Genomic DNA, 20,878 nt, shown 5'->3' with positions numbered 1-20,878 from the left:
GAACTCTTCACAACCCCTTGAACAGCAAGTCGGTATCACCGTGCTGAGAAGTCTGGGCATGCCAGGGTTGAGCAGAAGCCTGTGTGGGGTCACGGTCGCAGGTTACGACCAGGCAGTGAACACCCCACAGCTCACAAAGCAGAAGTGCAGTTACATAGGCCAGCGAGGGTCCTGTGACAGGCGTCAAGAAAGGGATTCCGAGGCCAATAAGCCCTCCTTTCTCTTGGCATTTTGGGAATGCCATCTCTGCTGCTCCGTGGCCCCACAGAGAGCTCGGGGCTGCGCTGAGCCGAGGCCTCCCAGGGTGCCTGCTGTGCCTTCACTGTTTCAGTCAGGGACTTGCCAGCTATGGAATGCCATTAAGGCCACCTTTCCCGGGCCTCCAACAACCTTGCAATTATGAAAAAAAAAACAAAAAACAAAAAAAAAAACAGGTTAATGCTATTCATAAATATCTTGTTGGCTTTATTTTCTATTATAAAAGTATAGATGTTTGTGGCAAAGGATTCAGTCAATGAATAAGAATGTAAAAAAAAACTCACTGTCACATTTAACAATTATTAATGGTTTTCTCTCACTTCTTAGAGACTTTTTCCTACGCATATGCAAACACATTTATAATAGAAATGGGATTACCATGCACATTTTCTACAACTTTATTTTTCCTCGTAACAGTCTATCTTGGACATCATTCCATGCCAGTATATTCAGATTATTTCATTCCTTTTAATAGCTGCTTGGGTTCCATTAAAGTGACATAATATAGTTCATTTTGCTGATTTGTGGACATCATGATTGTTAATCATTTTTTATGCTTACAAATAGTGCTGTGGATGGTCGTCTTTTTATGTGTATCTTTATACCTCAGTGCCAATCAATTTTTTTTTAAGAGTCAGTTGAGGACCATTAATTTAGCCCCAGAAAGGTTGCTCTGCAGATAGTATGGATAATAAAGCAGGCCCGTGTTCCATAGCTATTCTGAGCTGCCCATGTTTCACTGCTTCTCCATTTCTGACTGAATATGCTGGAGAAATATGTGGTCCTGGTAACTCTTTCTTTTTACCTCTAAATTTTAAGGCCCCCAGATTTTGGCTCCCACCATATGCATTTGTTTTCATTGGCAGGCCTTTAGCCAATTCTGTTCACCTGAGTCTTGCAGCGTCTCTCCTTTGCTTAGTAATCGTGTCTTTCAAACTGTAGCTCTCTTACAATAGTGTTGACACATGGATTAATGCTTCCAGAATGCTTTGAAGATCAGTTCTTTGTATCACTTTATAATATGATCTGACTCATATCCTGGTCTGACTTATTGTGGCATGTACTTACTCACATCCTATGCACAGAAATAGCATGTATGTTCCAGGTAGTCGGTGCTCCCTGCCACACTGATGGACACAGCAACAGGTGGGGAAGGACCCAGAGCCACAAGCGATGACAGCACAACGGGCCACAGCCGTGGTTCCCAAGCCCGGTTCCACACGGTGTTAGGGGCACAGCTGGTGGTGGAAGTCACTCAGCTGACATTTTCAACACACTAACCCCAAAGAATGCATACTGTTGTAAAGCAGCTTCGGCTCAAACGATTGCAAACAGTGCCACGTTCTCACGTATACTCACACCTACACCCAGCTTCGTAAGACCAGCTTCATAAGACCACAGCCCCACCTTTGCCAGGAATTAATGTCAACATGGGATAATAGACTGGGTACAAATTGTGACCCCACAAGATGTTTAAAGCATCCCCCATGGACTTTATTGGCGGGTCTTTGCCGCCCTTATGGGCATTGTGCCTGAGAAGGAGGAAAGGTGGCCGCTGGTGTACTGCCCTCCACTGCTCCTCCTTTCCCCTTTGTGCAGTTGATAATTAACCCTCAAAAGCTGAGTGGCTGGACGCAGTGGCTCACACCTGTAATCCCAGCCCTTTGGGAGGCCAAGGCACGAGGATCCCTTGAGTTCAGGAGTTCGAGACCAGCTTGGCCAACATAGTGAGACCTCATCTCTATTTATTAAAAAAAAAAAAGAAAAAATACGTAGCATTCCAAGGGAGTAAACGTCATCTAAATCTCCTGTTTAGGAGCTGTATAAATGAAACCCATGAAGGCAATTGATTTTGGGGCAATTTTTAGTATACTACTCCATATGGAAACTCCTTACCCCTCAAATGTTCCTTAGTTCAATTATGGTTAGCAGAAAATTTTTTTTTTTTTTGAGACGGAGTCTTGCTGTGTCACCAAAGCTGGAATGCAATGGAGTGCTCACTGCAGCCTCTGCCTCGCAGGTTCAAGTGATTCTCCTGCCTCAGCCTCCCGAGTAGCTGGGACTACAGGTGCCCACCACCATGCCTGGCTAATTTTTGTATTTTTAGAAGTGATGGGGTTTCACCATATTGATTCTTGAGGGCTTTCCTTAACATTTCTTTAACATTGTCTAGGAGGACTTAAAGATGTTGTATATAAATGTTAAAATGGTAATCAGTATGGTAACCATATTGGCCAGACTGGTCTCAAACTCCTGACCTCAGATGTGATCCGCCCACCTCAGCCTCCCAAAGTGCTGGGATTATAGATGTGAGCCACCATGCCTGGCCATTGGCAGAAAATCTTTACGGACAACAGACTAGGTTAGTTTAGTTACTAACCTGTAGCTTTCCTGGCTGACGTGAAGTGTTGAACTCCCATCAAGCAAGGATAAAAGTGTTCTGATATATTTATAATAATAATATTCTGATCAAGTAATAGCTTCCTAAAAGTCCTACAAACTTTTCTTGATTTCTTTTCTTGTATTTTAGTAGCCAGTGAAAGAATGTTTGGATTCCTGCGGTTTTCTAAATTGCTTTCTTGAAGTGTATGGGTAAATCCGAGTTGGTTCACTCTTCAGAACATCCTTTGCCCTTGACGATAGCAGCCAGGTGTTTGCCTCTGCGATGAGAAGAAAGAGCACCTTTATCCATACACATAGCATTTTCCTTCCCACTCGACCTCTTATCATGCTGGCCACTGAAATACTGTTTCCTGGAATACTATTGAGTTCATGCTGAACCTAAACATAATCTAGGATTTGTTTCTAGAGTTAGCATGAATACAAGTGTGTTCCCAGCTACTTAGTACAAACCTCCGGATTCTGACTCCAATCATAACATCCTTTGAAAAATTATAGTGTAGCAACTGGTATTCTTGTCAATCTGTTTAGCATTTGGCATTTTCAAGGTGCTGTTTTAGCCACAGATTATTTCTATGGTTTCTTGAGAATATGAGGTTTTGTGTAGCCTTCAATAGACTTGATTTTGGTAATAAAAATAGTACAGCTTTTCCCTTTTAAAAATTTAAATAACTCTAGAAGGAAAAAACTCTATCTAAATTTTGTAACAGATCGACTTACTCTCTCAGGAACAACAGCTGTCAAATGAAAATTCGAGAGTGTCTTTTCCTGATGTTTAAGCCCTCGCCTCTTAATCCCAGCCTGTTCATTATAAATCAATGAATAGAACTGGGAAGACAATGAAAAATAAAAGGACAGAAAATGCCCTGCTAGTAAAAGCAGTGAACAATAATAGTACATGAAACCGGGAGGATCTAACTGCACTTCAGATAACATGACAGGCAATAACAGAAACTTCAGAATCACTGATTACCATTTTAACATTTATATACAAACATCTTTAAGTCCTCCTAGGCAATGTTAAGGAGATGTTAAGGAAAGCCCTCAAGAATCAAAAAGGCACCTGGGTAGTGATATAAACAGAACAGGCTGTTTCAAGGGTCTGCCAACATAGCTAAGGTGCTCAAACACAATACAGGTTGAACATCTTGAAACTGAAAATTCAAAATCCAAAATCCTCCAAAATCCAAAACTTTTTGCCATGATGCCACAAGTGGAAAATTCTACACCTGACCTCATGGGACAGGGCACAATCCAAACTTTGTTTCATGCACGAAATTATTTTAAATGTTCTATAAAATTACCTTTAGGCCATCTGTATATGGTGTCTATGAAACATAAATGAATTTAGTGTTTAGGCTTGGGTCCCTTTCCCAAGATCTCTCATTATATATATATGCAGAGATTCCCCAATCAGAAAATCTGAAATCCAAAACACTTCCAGTCCCAACCTTTTCGGATAAGGTTTACTCAACCCATATCTCAAAAGAATCGACAGAGCTAGGAAACGGGGCCTGGACATCCAAGCTGTGACTAAGAGGGGTGCAGAAAAAAATGAAAAAGACACCAGCAGACCACAATCAGGGAAGTACAAACGCATCCACTTTTGAACTTTGAAGACAAAAGACCGGATTTTGAAGCTTGCTCGGGAAAGGAGAGAGAACACTTAGAGATGTCCAGATAAGAATGACTTCCCCTCTCAGGCTTTCGTAACAAGAAGGATTTGAGAGGAAAACACACACATATGCAAAAAAGAAATGAGTCTTTTTTCCTAAAAGACCAAGAACCCTCAGTTCCCTTCTATTGGTCTATGTGTCTGTCCTTCTGAAAGGCTGTTGATCAGAGCCTGGCTGGAGAGATGGGCGAGCTCTCTAGCCAGCCAAGGCAGGGCACTGTGGGCCAGCGTGCAGACAAAGTGAGACGAAGACATGACACTCTTACCACAGCCCCTGCCTAGCACCCAAGTCAAGGGAGAGATGACTGTGGCTGCCCTTCCTGTCGATATCTCTTCTAGACAGCAGAAAGAGTGTGTGAAAGAACAGAGAGAGATATGTGAGCTCAGGGCCCTTGGAGGAATGGGAGCTGTGCGTGTGGCTGCAACATGGGTCCATGGCAGGCGGGCGCACGTGGCAGGAGACTCGAATTTGTCCTGAAGGCCACATGGAATACTGAGGGGTAGGAGGTATGGGAGGACGTGGTAGAGAATAATGTAGAATAGAACATGCAGCCACAGGCGCGGATCATGAAGCCATTTTTTAATTTAGAGTTTGCATTCAGTGACCTGACTGAGCTTTGTCTGGATTTGGCGGTGACAGAAAAGTGTCCATCTCTGGAGGCGGGGGCCCAGCCCTGATGATTTGTTGGCAAATCCTGTTTTCCAGCCAGGGCTAAGGCCAGTCTGAGGTTGGGTTGTGAGGTCCTGGACATCACTAGCCACTTGGGCCTCTAGCAGGAAATCCTGATTTTTGTTTCGGGGAAGTTTTGACAAACGCATCCAGACTCCTTTTCCGCTGGTGCCACGGGAAATTCCACACCACAAGTGTTACTGCTTCCGGCCCTGATGTGAGCATATCGCCACTGTGACTCACAACAGCATTCGCCAGCCCTGGCAGCTATTTTGAGTTTTTGTTAATACATCAAATGCATTATTGATTGTGAGAAATGACTGTTTTTATCTAAACTTGAAACCTTGACTTTTACATGAAAAACAAAAAATTTTATTTGATGGGGAGAAGGACACTTCACTTACTTTGCATATAGAGCATTTCATATTTATGTTTATGATATAAAACATTTCACGGGATATCTCAGACATTGGGATACAGAGATTAATCAGAGAAAAACATTTGCTCCTTACTCTTTTGAGTAATAATAATAATAGCTAATACTCTCATAGTGCATTCTTAAGTGCTTTCCACATATTATTAACTCATTTGCTCCTCACAAAAGCTCTGTGAGGTAGGAGCAGTTATCCCATTTTATAGAAGAGAAGACTGAGGCACAGAGAGCTTAAGAAATTTGCTGACAATCATGTAGCAAGTATGGTAGCTTGTCTTCAAAGATACTGCCTCCCCCCACCGCCACGCCAAGACCTGTGCCTCCCAGCATTCGTGCCTTGGGAGTCTTCTCTCCATGAGTCTGGATTGACCTTCTAACTCACTTTTGATCAGTAGAATTCTGCAGAAGTGATACTTCATGATTTCCTAAGGCTAGGTCATAAGAAGCCCTGCAGGTTCCACCTAAATCTCTTCAAGTGTTCATTCTGTGGGAAGCCGAATGCCATCTAAAAAGTACAACTACTCTTAGTAGTTGTCATACTGTGACTGAGACCGCCATTCTGTGAGGGAAGCCCAAGCTAGTCACAGGGAGAGGCCAAGAGGCCCAGGCAGCCTCCTTGGCTGGTCCAGCTGAGATGTGAGTGAAGGGGCCATCACAGAACCAGCTCAGTTGAGCTGTCAGGTGACTCCAGCCCCAACCACTGTCTGACTATCACCTTCTGACAGACCCCAAGTGAGAACCCAACTGAGCCCAGTCAACCCACAGAACCACCAGAGAAAATAGAAGTTATTGTTTAAGCCACTACATTTTAAGGTGGCTGATGACCAAAATAGTCAATAAGTGGTTGAGTGGGATTGAAACCAGGCAGTCTGGTTCCAGAGTGCATGCTGTTAACCACAAGAGAGGTGGATGCAAACCAGGGCAAAATACAGCTGCCAGTCACACACACGGAGAAGGCAGCAAACCCCATGAGAAAATGTAATTGATGCTTTCCCCCAACAACATCAAATCTTCTATTTTTTTCCTTTAGCAATTTTTGATGATAATTTTGCTTGGAAAAGAGTACACACTACCCTGCAGTCTCACTCCTAGGATAGTGGAAAGGGGAAAGAGGTTTTCTTATGTTGAATGTCTGCTGTGCACCCCACTCTGCTGTGCCCCCTGGTCAATTTCTTAAGCACCTACTATGTGTCAGGTACCAGGTGCCTTAGGTTTCACAGCAACAGTGAGACCTCATGGCTGCCTTCATGAAGCATATACTAGGGGAGACAGAGGAGCCAAAACACAAAACAAATGCAATTGAAACAAAGACGTGTCCCACAGCAAGGGGTGGGCAGTCAGGGAGGGCTCTCTGAGGAGGTGGCATTTAGGCTGGACGTAAAGAATGGAGGGTTTGCCTGGCAGAGAGTTGGGGGAAGAGCTCTGCAGTGGGAGGAGCTGCATTGGCAAAGGCAGAGAGTAGGTGAGACCTGGCAGGTTCGGGGAAGGCGGAGGCTAGGGAGCAGCCAGGAAGTGGTGGGTGATGAGATCAGGAGGCCCCCCCGCCACCTGCTGTGAGCTGTAGGCCTTGGGGAAGTGCATAGATTTTTCTCTGAGAGTACCAGGAAGCCACCGAAGGATTGTCTTTTTCAATCTTCTGTTGATTACCTAGAATTATTTGGAATGTCCGGGTCTTCCTGTACTGGGCAAGAACAGCCCTGGGCCTGCCACTCAGTTCTCTGGGTGTGTTTGGTTGCTGGTTTTTCTCTTTCCTTGGGCCATGCAATTGCTGTCCTTTCCTTCTCTGTCATACGTGTGGCATATGTGTTCTAGGCCAGCCTCTCCCTGCTGCTCCCTCCTGCTCTGGAGTCCAAACGGCTGCAAATGATGCTCAGAAGACTAGCACGGTGAGCCCCAGGGTCCACAGACAGTTATCACCTGGGGAGCTGTTAAAATGCTGCTTCAGCCAGGCAGAGGGGCTCACACTTGTAGTCCTAGAACTTGAGGCTGAGTCGAGAGGATCACTTGAGGGCAGGAGTTCCAGACCAGCCTGGGCAGCATAGAGAGACCCAGTCTCTACAAAAGATAAAATAAATTAGTTGGGTGTGGTGGTGTATTCTCGTAGTCCTATCTCCTTGGGAGGCCGAGGCAAGAGAATCTTGAGCCCAGTAGTTTGAGGCTGCGGTGAGCTATAATTGTGCCACTGTACTCCAGCCTGGGTAACAGAGCAAAATGCCATTTATTTATTTGAAAAAAAAAAAAAAACTTCCTGGCACACGGTTCAGGGGCATCTGGGCAGGGTCCAGAGGGTTCTGATACAGAGGGCCCCATTTTGAGGAATCTGGGTTAGGGCTGAGCCACCACTCCTGAGCCTGAGCCTGTCCCTCCTACATACCCTGCCATCCCCAAAACAAGTGAAAGAAGGGGCTGGCAAACTTGGAGAACCTACCGAAACCAACCTGGGCTTTGTCGTGCATCTCCGTATGCCCCAGGGTGAAGGCTGCCCTCTCAGTGAACAGAGGGGAGAATTTGAGTGAGAGAGATGATGGGGTGGGGCAGGCTCTGTGACTAACCAGCCTCCTCCCAGGGCAGGGCTTTGGAAGGAAGCAGAGGTGACTGTCCCACGGGAGTCACCAAGTGACCCTGTCGGCCTCATGGGTGTCTGACAGGGAGGGCGTGAGGCCTGATGCTGGGTCCTCAGTCTGTGTCTCACTGCTTGCAGGAGCACCCCTGCCTAGCCTACTTTGGAAGCTAGGATTTTTAGGGACCCCTAATGAAAATAAAGAAGGAATTTTTTTGAAGTTTTCAGGTACACTTTGAAACGTTTAATAACCTTCCCTGGTGTTATGGGGACATTCCTGTTACACAGCCTCAATCCCTGTTGCTAGAGGTGGTAAAGCCTCTCTCCCTCCTAATCACTGTGCACCAGTGGGGAACCCCCAGCCTAGAAGGTGGGAGGGAAAGATTATAAATGCAGGATTCTAGGTGGAAGAGAGGCAGCGGCAGTCCATGCCGAGAAACACTGGCCGGGCACGTTTCTCCCTGTCCCCTGCTCTTTCCCTTGCCAACTGGGCAACCTGGGCGAGTTACTTCACCTCTTTGAGCTTCATTTTCCCCTGCTCTAAAACAGGGGAAAGTACTTTCTCTCGTACAGTGGGATCTTACGAGAATCTGAATGATCTGTGTTCATACCTAAGCGCTCCATAGATATCAGCCATTCCTGTGATCTGTGAAGCTCAGAGTGAGAGGGAAACAGCAAAAGGCCCTCCCCAGGATACACGTGTGGCTTGAATTCAGGTTTCATGTACCTGTGCCTGGCAGGCAGGCAGGCATCTCGACCATCCAAACAAGCCTGTGGATGGGGAAACGCTGAAAATAACAAGGCTTTCAGGGAACGTCTGTATTTTCCTTAGAAAGACAGAGGGAGGTGGGGAGATGCAGGCACACTCCTGTGAGCCCTGGAGGAGGCTGACCTGAGCTCGAATCCCAGCATGGGGCCCTGTGAGCCTCTTTCCGCTTTTATAAAGTGAGGGAATTTTCCTTCCCAGGGTTGTTTTGAAGATAACATGTGTAAACCATTTAACATGGATCATGATTAATAACTGGTGATAGGGGCTGTCATGATTCATTTTATAGGACTGGGGTGGTCCCAGAATAGACGGACCGAGCTCAGAGGGCCTGCTCAGCCAAGCGCTCAGCATTTCCCAGGGGAGGGCAGAGGATGGCCGAGTCCTGGGACTCAGACAAGGGCCTTGCTCTTCCAGAGATCCAAAGCAGGGGCGGTGAGGGTGCGTGAAGTATTTGGGCCTGACCGTAGAGCTATGGAAAGCCACGAGAATGCAGACAAGGGCTGGAGCTGGGAAACCTGCTGAAGAGAATGACCTGGGAGCGGTGTTCTGTGGCTGAGGGGACCGGCTTCTGGCACTCCTCCAATTCTTTTTGCCGTAATCCTCTTTCTTGTATCTAGGGATATTTCTCACATGTGCCCTGATGCAGTTTCCTCAAGAAACCTCCATTCACCTGTAATCTTAGTCTCTTTCTCAAAATCGCCTCCTGTTGGAATCCAAATCAAGATGCAAAGCACAAATCAAACCATGTATGCAGCGTTTCACCTTTCTGAAGCACCCTGCGGTGGGTAGGTGTGTATGTGCTTGGGACAAAAGGCTACAAAAAGATAGTGAAGAATGTCTGTACCACCCATATCCCCCAGTTCCTCTCCCAGAGCAGACCCTGTCTGCAGACCCTGGGGCTCCTCCCAGCTCACCCGCCCACTCACGTGGAGCCCTGGTGGGATTCGCTCCACTGCCCTGTGTCTTGATTTTCCCACTTATAGTAAATCTTGTAGCTTGTCCATGTCTGTACTTTGGAGCTGCCTCCCGCAGTCCATCATATAAATGGACCAGAATTAATAGGTGCCATCCTTTTGTGGGTGACGTTCAGGCTGTTCCTAATCTTTTGCTGATACAAACAGTGCCACAGTGGATTTAGACAGTTTAGCATGTACAGTGCAAGTGTATACAGTTGGCACGATAACGTGCAAATATATCTTGAAAATTGCTGAGTAGGGAGGAGCTTAAAAAAGAAATTGCTGGCTGGGCGCGGCGGCTCACGCCTGTAATCCAGCACTTTGGCAGACTGAGGCGGGCGGATCATGAGGTCAGGAGTTCGAGACCAGCCTGACCAACATGGTGAAACCCTGTCTCTACTAAAAATACAAAAATTAGCCAGGCGTGGTGGCATGCGCCTGTAATCCCAGCTACTCAGGAGGCTGAGGCAGGAGAATCACTTGAACCTGGGAGGTGGAGGTTGCAGTGAGCCGAGATTGCACCACTGCATTCCAGCCTGGGTGACAGAGCTAGACTCTGTCTCAAAAAAAAAAAAAAGAAATTGCTGAGTAGATTTTAAGTGTTCTTACCACAACAAAACAAGTATGTGAAGTAATGCATATGCTAATTGCATTGTCAATTTAGCCATTTCACAATGAATGCATATTCTATTTTAATTTAATTTTACTTTATTTTATGTTTTATTTTATTTTGAGACAGGATCTTGAAGCTCCGTCACCCGGGCTGAAGTGCAGTGGCACGATCACAGCTCACTGCAGCCTTGACCTCCTGGGTTCAAGTGATCCTCCCACCTCAGCCTCCTGAGTAGCTGGGACTATAGGCACGCACCACTATGCCCAGCTAATGTTTTGCATTTTTTGTAGAGATGGGGTTTCACCTTGTTGCCCAGGCTGGCCTCAAACTCCTAGGCTCAAGTGATTCACCTGCTTCAGCCTCCCAAAGTGGTGGGATTGCAGGCATGAGCCACTGCATCCAGCCTCAGCGTATACAAATTTCAGAACAACATGTTGGACATGATAAATATATACAATTTTTCTTCATCAATGTAAAAAAATAAATGAAATAGAGACTAATCCAAAAAATGTGCAGATGTAACTCTAAGATGCATTCCTAGAAGTGGAATTTTGGAATCAAAAGGAACTGCGGTCTTTTTATTATGTTAGCTGGTGCCAAAAATGCCACTGTAGAAGGCATGCCTGTTTACATGCTCACCATCTCATTATGATTCTAATTTTCATTCCTCATGGTTAGTGTGGTTGAGCATCTTTTCATGTATACCTTTTTAAAGTATTTCCTTTTCTGGAGGTATTTGACTATTTTGAAATACTGTTGGTAAATACGTGGACTACTTTTAGCAAAATAAGTGAGTCATTTTTTTATAAGGAGCCCCGTGTGGATTCCCATGGTTCCCACTGACTGGGTCTTTCTTTCCATCTGTGACGTAAGCCCAGAAATAACTGTCTGTGAGTAATAGTTTGGCTTGAGGAGCTGGTTAGCTGATAACTTAATTGCTAGAGCTGGTCTGCAGGGCTGGCTGTTGTCCACAGGCATGCTGGACACTTGTGCAATGCCAAGATGTTTGAAAAGAGGAACAGCAGGGTGAGGGGCGGGGTCTTCAGGTCAGAAGTTGCTTTCTAGCCCTTTTTGACCCCAGTTGTCATCCCCTTGGTTTAACATTTCTCTTTAGAAAACTGTAACCTGAAGAAACATTACCTTTGCCCTTCTGAACCACAGAATGACAAGATGCATTGTCACAGTCAGAGCCTTGTTTATAAATGTTTGACCTTATCACGTTTGGGCGGAGTCTGTTGGCATTTTGCCTCAAGAAAATTCAGTGCAAGTAATGTTTGCCAAGCCGACTCCGTCTGATTTATAGACATATTGTATGAGACTTTCTAGCCTGACTTATACACAAAGCCCACTTGAAAAATGAGGAATGGACAATTTCCATGTGCGTGACACGGGATTCCTGGATCTGTTCATCCTAATATATAATAATATCAGAAGGTTAGATGGGGTGACTTCTTAAGCATCCTTGGAAGTCATACATTCCACAACCCTTCCTCCGGATAGTTTCTTTCAGTATAGAGTTGTTTGGAATTGGATGACAATAAGTTAAACTTTAGGGCAACTAATTACACCTATAGAAACACTCAAGGACCTTCAAATTGGCCCAAATGCTATAGCACATGAATCCAGTAGAAGGGATGTAATAAAATGAAACTTACTGTATGATAATTGTGTCATTTAGAGTTGTTAATTCAGTATTCCTGTAGCCATCTGAAGGGTCTACTGTAGCCATCTGAAGGGTCATCTTAGGCTGGCACTGTAACTAGTTCGTGTCTGTACTATACAGATGCTGAGCTAAATCGATTTTCCTGGGAATCCGGCTTTTTATTTCAAAGAATCTTACTCTTTGGAACCACTTTAGATAGCTAAAATTTAAGATCTAGAAAGAATCCTTTTTGATCATCTGACTCACAGGTATAGAAACTGAGGCCCAGCAGAATGAAATTGTTAAGCCAGGCTCCAGGACTTACAGGATGTGTTGTAGGTTTTTTACCAACTTCCCTCTCCAGCAAAGAGCCTAAAATGACTGATAATACCATGTTGCTGTCTTTCTCCAGGGCTCAGCCTTCTTTAAATGGGCCTGCTTCTTCATCTGGTATTTAATCTGAGATGGAAAGTGAGATGCAAAACCCAATTTTCCCTTTCACTTGGTCACATGCCCAGAAGCAGCAGCGTTCAGTGGGCCGAGTACTGGCGTGGAACCTTCCGCTGTTCCCATGTCTGTGGCGTGGCACAAACCTGTGATGTGGGGCTCTCCCGCCCTTGCCCTGGAGGGGCCTTCAGGGACATGTGGCTCACCCATCTGTTATTGTCACAGCATCCCCCAGAGGAAGGAGGGACAGGCTGTGAGGTTAGCTTGTTTATTTTATGAGGAAACAGGCACAGAAAAATTAATTTACAAAGTCTTGGGCAAAATCCCAAAGGAAGGAGGAATGGGAAGAGCAGAGAGCGGATAAACAGCCCAACGCCATCCCTGGGCACGCCTGGTTCTTGCTTTTATTTAAATTTTGGTAGGTTCTGTGGCCACACCCACTTCAGGCTAGGTACTGGGAGACAACCTCCGGGGTTTTCTGGTAACCAGTTACATTCTCCAAGAGGTGGCCATTACCAGCTGAAAGGTTCAAGGTGAACTCACATCCAGCCTCTCCAAAAGGAGCTTGGGAACCTGTGTTCCCTCCGGGCAGTCTCCCAGACCGGGTTTGGTATCAGCCCCTCCCTGCCACTGCCCTGCGTCTGGTCAGCTGGGGAGAAGGGGGCAGGGAGGAGAGAAGGCCGGTGGAGCAGAGCCATTCATTCTGTGGCTTATTTTGTCATCAGCAGCTCCCATTGCTCCCGCTGACTGGGGACTGCCTCTTCCTCGGGAGTGTAGTTGCTGAGTTACTGCTTCTCCCTCAGGGTGGTGCTCGGCACACCCAGCATAGCCTCTGGCAGGAAAGTGCTGGAATCCAGACCTTCAGCAAAAGCGCCATTGTAGAAGAAAAAGAACAACCTCCTCAATAATAATGCAAGTGGGCCAATAATTTTTACAGTATGCATATTTGTTTTCTTGATATAAAAATAATATATATTCATTGTAGAACACTTAGAAAACCACAAATCAAAAAGGAGAAAATGAAGTACACTCACCTCTGATTCTACCATCCTGGTACACATATGGTGCAGTGCAGTGGGTGAAAGCACAGGCTCTAGGATCCGAGTCCCTGGGTTTGAATCCGGGCTCCCCTGAGAAACAGCTGTGTGCCTTGGGTCGGTTATTTAACCTCTCTGAGTCTTTTTTCCTCCCCTGTAAAATGGGGGTAATAAAAGTACCTACTTCATGGGATTGTTGCAAGGATTACAAGATTGTAGTGATATGGAGCTCACAGGGCAGTGCAGGAATGTAGTAAGAGCTAAGTAAATATTTGCTGCAGTTGTTGATTTATAGCTATCATTTTGCTCTCTGCCATGATGACATTTTCAGAAGACATTTTCAGAAGCAGACTTTCCTAGTTGCAAAGTAAACTCAGCCTGGCAACAATGCAGAGACTCCTTGCCCCGAAGTGGCTGTTATTATTAACTAAAGGGACTCTTTTAGAAGTGTATTTATAATACCTGAGCTATCCCAGATAGTTGATGTTTACTTTGAGATGATTTACACTTCCCCTAGTTAGTAACAACCCTTTTTTAGAAATGCATACCACTATTTAAGCAACTAAACCTGCCAGATTGCTAAAAATCAGTTACATTTCTTGTTCAAGTGAATTCACTTGATTAAACCAATTTTACTGTATTTTACTGTGATAAGAACACTTACAAAATCTACCCTCTTTCTGCATTTTTAAGTATCCATTACAAGCACAATGTGGCTGTAGGCACAGTGTGGTTCCGCAGATCTCTAGAACTTATTCATCTTGCCTAACTGAAATTTTATGCCAGTTGATTAGCAAAGCCCCATTTCCTTCTCCCCACAGCCTCTGGCACTCACGGTTCCCCTCTCTGATTTTGTGTGTTTGACTATTTTACATATCTTATACAAGTAGAATTATGTATGTTTGTCCTTCTGTGATGGGCTTATTTCACTTAGCATGTTTTTTTCCTCAAGGGCCATCCATGTTGTTGCATACTGCAGAATTTTTTTTTGAGGCTGAATAGTATTCCATTGGATGTGTACACCACATTTTCTCTATCCATTCATTCATTGATGGATGCTTTTCTTATATCTACATCTTGGCTATTGCCATTAAGCATCCATCAATGAATGAATGGATAAAGAAATGATGCCAGTAATGCTGCAGTAAACATGGGTGTGCAGATATCTCTTCAAAGTCCTGATTTCAGTTGTTTTGGACAAATACCCAAAGTGGGATTGCTGGATGATATGATAGTTCCATTTTTAATTTTTGGAGGAATAAACCAAATGTATTGAACACCTACTGTGTTCAGTAGTAATTCCTGGGTGTATAGTGGTGAACAGAATAAGGAGTGGCGTCTCTGCCCTCAGAATTTCTGTCTTATAGTCAGCAAATATATATACCATTTCAGAGTATAAGTGCTATGAAGGAAATTCATTAAAGCTATAAGACTCTATCCCCGGGAACCTGATTTGATAGTGTGAGGCATCTGCAGTGGGCCTTTGGGTTACAGACACAGTGAAGACTTGGCCCTGCTCTCAGGCTGCTACAGACCCCATCAGGAGGAAACAGGAAAGGTGGTTCTGTTCCACTGGGTGGGGGAAGGCCACCCGGAGGAAAGTGCCCCAGAGGGATGAGTGGCTGTAGATGGAGAAGAGGAAAGGGCATTCCAGACAGAAAAGCCTAAGCAAGGGTGTGGAGACAGGGAAGTACAGGATGCTACTGGGGAACAGCAAAGAGCCCAGTGTGGTTTGTGCAGTGGAGAGGGTGGGGCTTAGTAAGAGACTATGAGCAAAGGTTGAGAGTTGAGGCAGAGGCTAGTCATGGAGAATTTGTTCTGTAAACATTTATTCTAGAAGTGATCAGGGACACTCACAGTTTTGGAGATCATCTCTGAGTTCTAAGAAGGGGTGGGGATCGTCTGAGGGCTGGATTGGTGAGGATGGAACCTGGGGACAAGAAGGCACTCTTGGTGCCTGCCTCGTGCTGGACGCTCACTGCGCGGGTGCTGGAGGGACACAAAGGTGAACATGCAGCCAGGAGAGCCTGGGGTTGCACAGACAGAGCCACACAGAAAGTGCTGGGGGCAGGGGTAGGAATGCCCACATGGAACTGGAGCTGCTAACTCTGGGAGGGGCGGTCAGGGCGTCGAAAAGAGGAGAGGTTTGAGTGGAAGAGTCTTAGGCAGTGTTCCGTCACCACCACGGGCAAGTGGCCCTGCCCACCCCAGGAGTGGGAGGAGGGACACGGCAGGGGGAGCCTGGCTGCATTTCTGCCTGCCCTGCATTGCCTTGCATCCTTTCATTAACTCACATCTTTCTTTGTTTTTTTTATTTAAGTAGAGCCAGGGCCTCACTCACCCAGGCTGGTCTCGAACTCCTGAGCTCAAGTGATCCTCTCGCCTTGGCCTCCCAAAGTGCTGGGATTACAGGTCTGAGCCACCATGCCTGGCCATAGACACACATCTTGTTTAAAACTCATAATTAGAAACTTGGCTCTGAAAAGAAATGTAAGCATTATTTTTCTCTTGTTATTTTATTAAAAATAGACTGCCAAATTTTCTTCCTCAGGGACCCCCGTGCTATATTTACCTGAGCCAGGGAGCCACTGTTCTAACCCCTTATGCCATTTCCTGGTAGCTCTTTCTCTGGCCAGGATGGAGGACCCCAGTTTCCACAGGGGCTGTGACGGGAAGCCTTGATTGGGTAGAAGGGGCTCCTTCCTTCCTGCCCCCTCCTTTTGTTCCCAGAACATGGAGCCAGGAATGCCAATCTGGGATCTTGCGCAGGACAAATTCTTTCTCCTAGTTCCCCAAGCTGTGTAGCTTTTGGGTCCTTTGGCAAAGAAAGAAACTATATTTTGAAGCAACTGGACTGATTACATCTCTTTTTTGTTCCAGACTAATACAGGTTTCACTGGAAGGTCTTAAAGAATTGAAATTTCTATTAATTGCATGAATAAGTGTTGAAAATATACTGAGCACAGTGGGATGGTTCTATGATTATGTTGAGTCCTGCACCCACAACACACACTCGTACATGCAAACACACTTAGGTCCAGATCGTTCCATGCCCCAGGCCACATTGCATTGTGCCTAGCTGAAACCAATTCTCACAAACTTGGAGCATTCTCACTCCTGTTCTGTCACCATGAGAGGTTTTCATCACCTTGGCCAGAAAGCGGGATGCAGGTTAGCTGCTTCGAGTGGTTCTTAAGGCCGATTTCCTCTAAAGCTTAAGGCTTCTACTTTAGCTTCGTTCACCTCCATATACAGCCAGCTTAGGTATGAATAGCCCCTTGATGAACAGATTTCAACTTCCTGGTCCATTCAGCAGTTTGTGGAGATGTGTATCTTTAAACAAGTTTAGCAGCCTTGGGATTTTTCTTTCTTTTCTTCCTGTTTACTTTTGCTTTTTAAGTCAATTTTGTTGAAGTATAACATATGATTAAATGCACCTTTTTTTTTTTTTGAGATGGAGTCCCTCTCTGTCACCCAGGCTGGAGTACAGTGGCACAGTCTCGGCTCACTGCAGCCTCCGCCTCTTGGGTTGAAGCGATTCTCCTGCCTCAGCCTCCCAAGTAGCTGGAATTACAGGTACCTGCCAAAAATTAGCCTGGCTAATTTTTGTATTTTTAGTAGAGACAGGGTTTCACCAAGTTGGCCAGGCTGATCTCGAACTCCTGACCTCAGGCGATCCACCTGCCTTGACCTCCCAAAATGCTGGGATTACAGGCGTGAAAAATGCATCTATTCTATCTAATTGTACAGTTTGTTGAATTTGACATATTTGCATACTCATGTGACTACAGCCATCATCAAGATATAGAAACTTTCCATCACCCTGAGATGCTCCCTGTTTGTCCGTTCCACTCACCAGCCAGGCTCCCGTCACAGGCAGCCACTGCCTGCTTTCTGTCACTATAGTTTAGCTTTGCCTCTTCTGAAATCTCATAGGAATGGAATCCCCCAGAAAGCACTCTCTGGTGTCTGGCTTCTTTCACTCAGCATAATGTGTCTGAGGTTCAGCCATGCACAGGTCAGCAGTTCATTCCTCTTCACGGCTGAGTAGTATTCCACTGAATAGTGCCACAGCGTATCCATCGCGTCCCATTGAGGGACATGAGATTGCTTCTAGTTTGGGGCTTATAGAAGTGTGTCCCTCAGGCCAGGTGCAGTGGCTCACGCCTGTAATCCCAGCACTTTGGGAGGCCAAGGCAGGTGGATCATGAGGCCAGGAGATCGAGACCATCCTGGCTAACGCGGTGAAACCCCATCTCTACTGAGAATACAAAAAAAAAAAAAATTAGCCGGGCATGGTGGCGGGCACCTGTAGTCCCAGCTACTCGTAGTCCCAGCTACTCGGGAGGCTGAGGCAGGAGAATGGCGTGAACCCGGGAGGAGGAGCTTGCAATGAGCTGAGATCGCGCCACTACACTCCAGCCTGGGTGACAGAGCCAGACTCCATCTCAAAAAAAAGAAGTGTGTCCCTCAGTGACAGTTCCAACCACATCCTAGACACTCCATAATTACTCACCAATCCATTTCTTTACTTTTGTCTTTGAAGTGTCTCGTAAAATTCCAAGATGTTCAGTGTACTCTCAATGTCCAGAGAGATGTATTCCAAAAGATTGTTTAAAGCCAATGTTGGGAATTTTGAACAGATTTTTTCACAGAAAACATTCAGTCCTTTCAGAAGCATTGACTGAGACCTTCTCCTGGTCAGCACTGTTCTGGGCTGTGACCAGCAGGTAAGAAGGCCCACCCTTGCAGCTTAGAGCCCAGCAGGGTTGTAGGACTCCTGTAGGATCCCAGGAGAGCAGGGGCTGCTTCTCAGAGGACACAGAGCTTGGTCTCAAAGGCTGAGTCCGAGCTGTTGTGTCTCTACCCAGCACTGGGCACCAGGTGGATGCATCTATGAACTGGGATGTCTGTAAGAACTGAACGGTGCACGTCCAGACCAAACACAGTCCACTCAGAATTTTAAAAACACTATATAGGCCAGGCACGGCAGCTCACACCTGTAATCCCAGCCCTTTGGGAGGCTGAGGCAGGAGGATCACCTGAGCCCAGGAGTTTGAGACCAGCCTGGGCAACATAGTGAGACCCATCTCTATAAAAAATTTTTTAAAACTTAGCCAGGCGTGGTGACGCACACCTGTGATCCCAGCTACTTGGGAGGCTGAGGCAGGAGAATTGCTTAAGCCAGGGAGGTCAAGGCCACAGTGAGCCATAATCACCCCACTGCACTCCAGCCCACATGACAGAGTGAGACCCTGTCTTAAAACAAACAAACTGCTAAGCAGACCAAACAAAACAGCAGCTGAGCACCACATTCAGTCTGAGGTCCACTGGTTTTCACCCTTGTTCTAAGTGATCGCTTCTTTCCCAGGCCTACGTAGCACAGTGTAGCTAACCTCTAGTGTTCCTGGGAACCTAACCACCCTCTAATAGAACCTTTGGAAAAATTCATTATTCTCATCCTTCTGGGTACAAATGTGTGCCCTGCGTTATCCCAGCCAGCATGGGTATGTATAGGACTTTCCTGAGCTGGGGAGTGTCTGTGATTAAAATCATAGATTCAATTTAGGAGCAAGCTGGAATCTTTAAGACCTGCTGGTAGAAAAGGAAGGCCACTGGGCTTCTGTGAGTCTGCTGCTCTATTGATCGTATATGAGCAGTGTTTTTGTTCCCTTGGTGTCTTCTGTTGTCTACTTCTGAGCACTGATTCTCTCACTTGGCTCAAGCATTGGTGCACTGTCGTCTTCACCCTAAATAATTTTATTTCCTTCTATAACTGCAGACTGTGCTTCTCCCACAAATATTGCTTGCATCCCCACTGTATGCCAGGCACTGGATACAAAGATTTTTAAAATAACCAGTAGATAGCATTTTGGACAGCTTTCTAGGTGCCAAGGTGATTCTAAATGCTTCACGTATATTAACTCTGCAGCTCCTGAGGCCTGTGGATACTATTATCAGCCCTAGGGTAGCCCTAAGACACTATTATTACAGATGAGGAAACGAGGCACAGAGAGGTGAAGTAATTTGCCCAAGGTCACAGACCTAGTAATTGATGGAGCCAGGAAGGTCCCAGGCAGTCGGGCCCCAAGGCCCACATTGTCCACCACTATCTTGTGTGACCATGATGAAGACATGGTTCCTATGGTTAGAGAATATATAATCTAATAAGAGAGACCAGACCATCCCTCTGATTTTAATACCCTGTGTGAAGTGGTGCCATAGGCAGCACAGGCAAGGGAACTCAGGATGGGGAGCAGTTGAGGAAACCAGAGTAACCACAGCTCAAATTTGCTGAAAGTTAACAAAGTCTCAATGCCTTATGGATAAAAGCATTTTCTCATGTAATCACTCAACAACCCGATCTTACAGGTGAAAAAAACTGGAGCTTAAAGTTAAGTAATGTCTGACTTAATCAAAATTGGCCCAGATATTTTGAAGAATGACTAGGGTTTGGGCTGGCTTTCTAGGCTCAGTCTAGACCATAGAGGAAGGGTTTGCCAGGGCCATGGCCCAGCATGGGCAAAAGCAGGGAGCTTGGGTGAGTTTTAAAATCCGTCTTCAAATAAGCATGTTCCAGTTCTGTTTCCTCGACCTGTGATGCATCACCTAAACATCTATTGGTAACTTTTTGGAATAAAAGGAACTAATACTACTTTAAATGTATTTGATTTGCTTTGTTGCTTGCTAACCAACAGGAACATAAACCTATCTGTACAATTTCCCTACCCTGGTATTCAGTCTAGACAGTGATCCTCAAACTGCACCATGCATTGCAATCACCTGGGGAGCTTCCAAGTGCAGATCGCCAGGCTCAGCCCCAGGGATTCTGATTCAGTGGTTCTGGGGAGGGGCCTAGGAGTCTAAACTTTAGCAAGCCCCTTATTTCATTCCAACACAGGAACAGGCTTTGAGGATCAGTGGTCTCTAGGTCCTTCTGAATCACTGTTTTCCTTTAGCAGGCAGACTAAATGACATATTGGAAGTTAGATCCACTGGGATTTTTGAGTAGCTAGGTATTTGGTGCCTGAGTCCTTCATGACACGAGAATCAAGCGGACCTGTTCAGCCTTAGGAGGAGGGAGAGACTCTGACACATGCTACACCACAGATGGACCTTGAGGACGGTGTGCTGAGTGAAAGAAGCCGGACACAAAAGGACACTTCTCTGAAGTACCTAGAGTAGTCAAATTCATAGAGACAAAAAGTAGAATGGTGGTCACCAGGGGCTAGAGAGAGGAGGGGAGAATTAGTGCTTAATGGGTTCAGAGTTTCAGTTGGATGGTGGTGATGGTTGTACAACAATGTGACTTATTTAATGCCACTGGGCAGTACACTTAAAATGCTTAAAGTAGCAAAATAATCTTAACTTTGTAGGGGGAGGTGGTAAGCAGTCCAACCTCTCCCAGCTTTGATCAT

At 45.7% G+C, this 20,878-nt stretch overlaps 1 protein-coding gene and 1 long non-coding RNA gene across 2 annotated transcripts in view; one reads left to right on the top strand and one right to left on the bottom strand.

Annotated features, from left to right (window-relative positions):
• EHD4 (EH domain containing 4) overlaps window positions 1-20,878 on the top strand; it is a 74,342-nt gene that overhangs the window by 30,459 nt on the left and 23,005 nt on the right. The gene's annotated exons all lie outside the window — the stretch shown is intronic.
• On the bottom strand, window positions 12,680-15,699 carry LOC129013788 (uncharacterized). The gene is made up of 3 exons (XR_008494077.1): window positions 15,318-15,699; window positions 13,458-13,614; window positions 12,680-13,282 (listed from the first exon to the last, which is right to left on the bottom strand). It is a non-coding gene; the product is annotated as an uncharacterized LOC129013788 (long non-coding RNA).

Source organism: Pongo pygmaeus, chromosome 16 (assembly GCF_028885625.2).
Source record: "Pongo pygmaeus isolate AG05252 chromosome 16, NHGRI_mPonPyg2-v2.0_pri, whole genome shotgun sequence".
Taxonomy (NCBI): domain Eukaryota; kingdom Metazoa; phylum Chordata; class Mammalia; order Primates; family Hominidae; genus Pongo; species Pongo pygmaeus.
The sequence above is the reverse complement of the archived record's forward strand: the minus strand, read 5'-3'. Positions and strand labels throughout refer to the sequence as shown.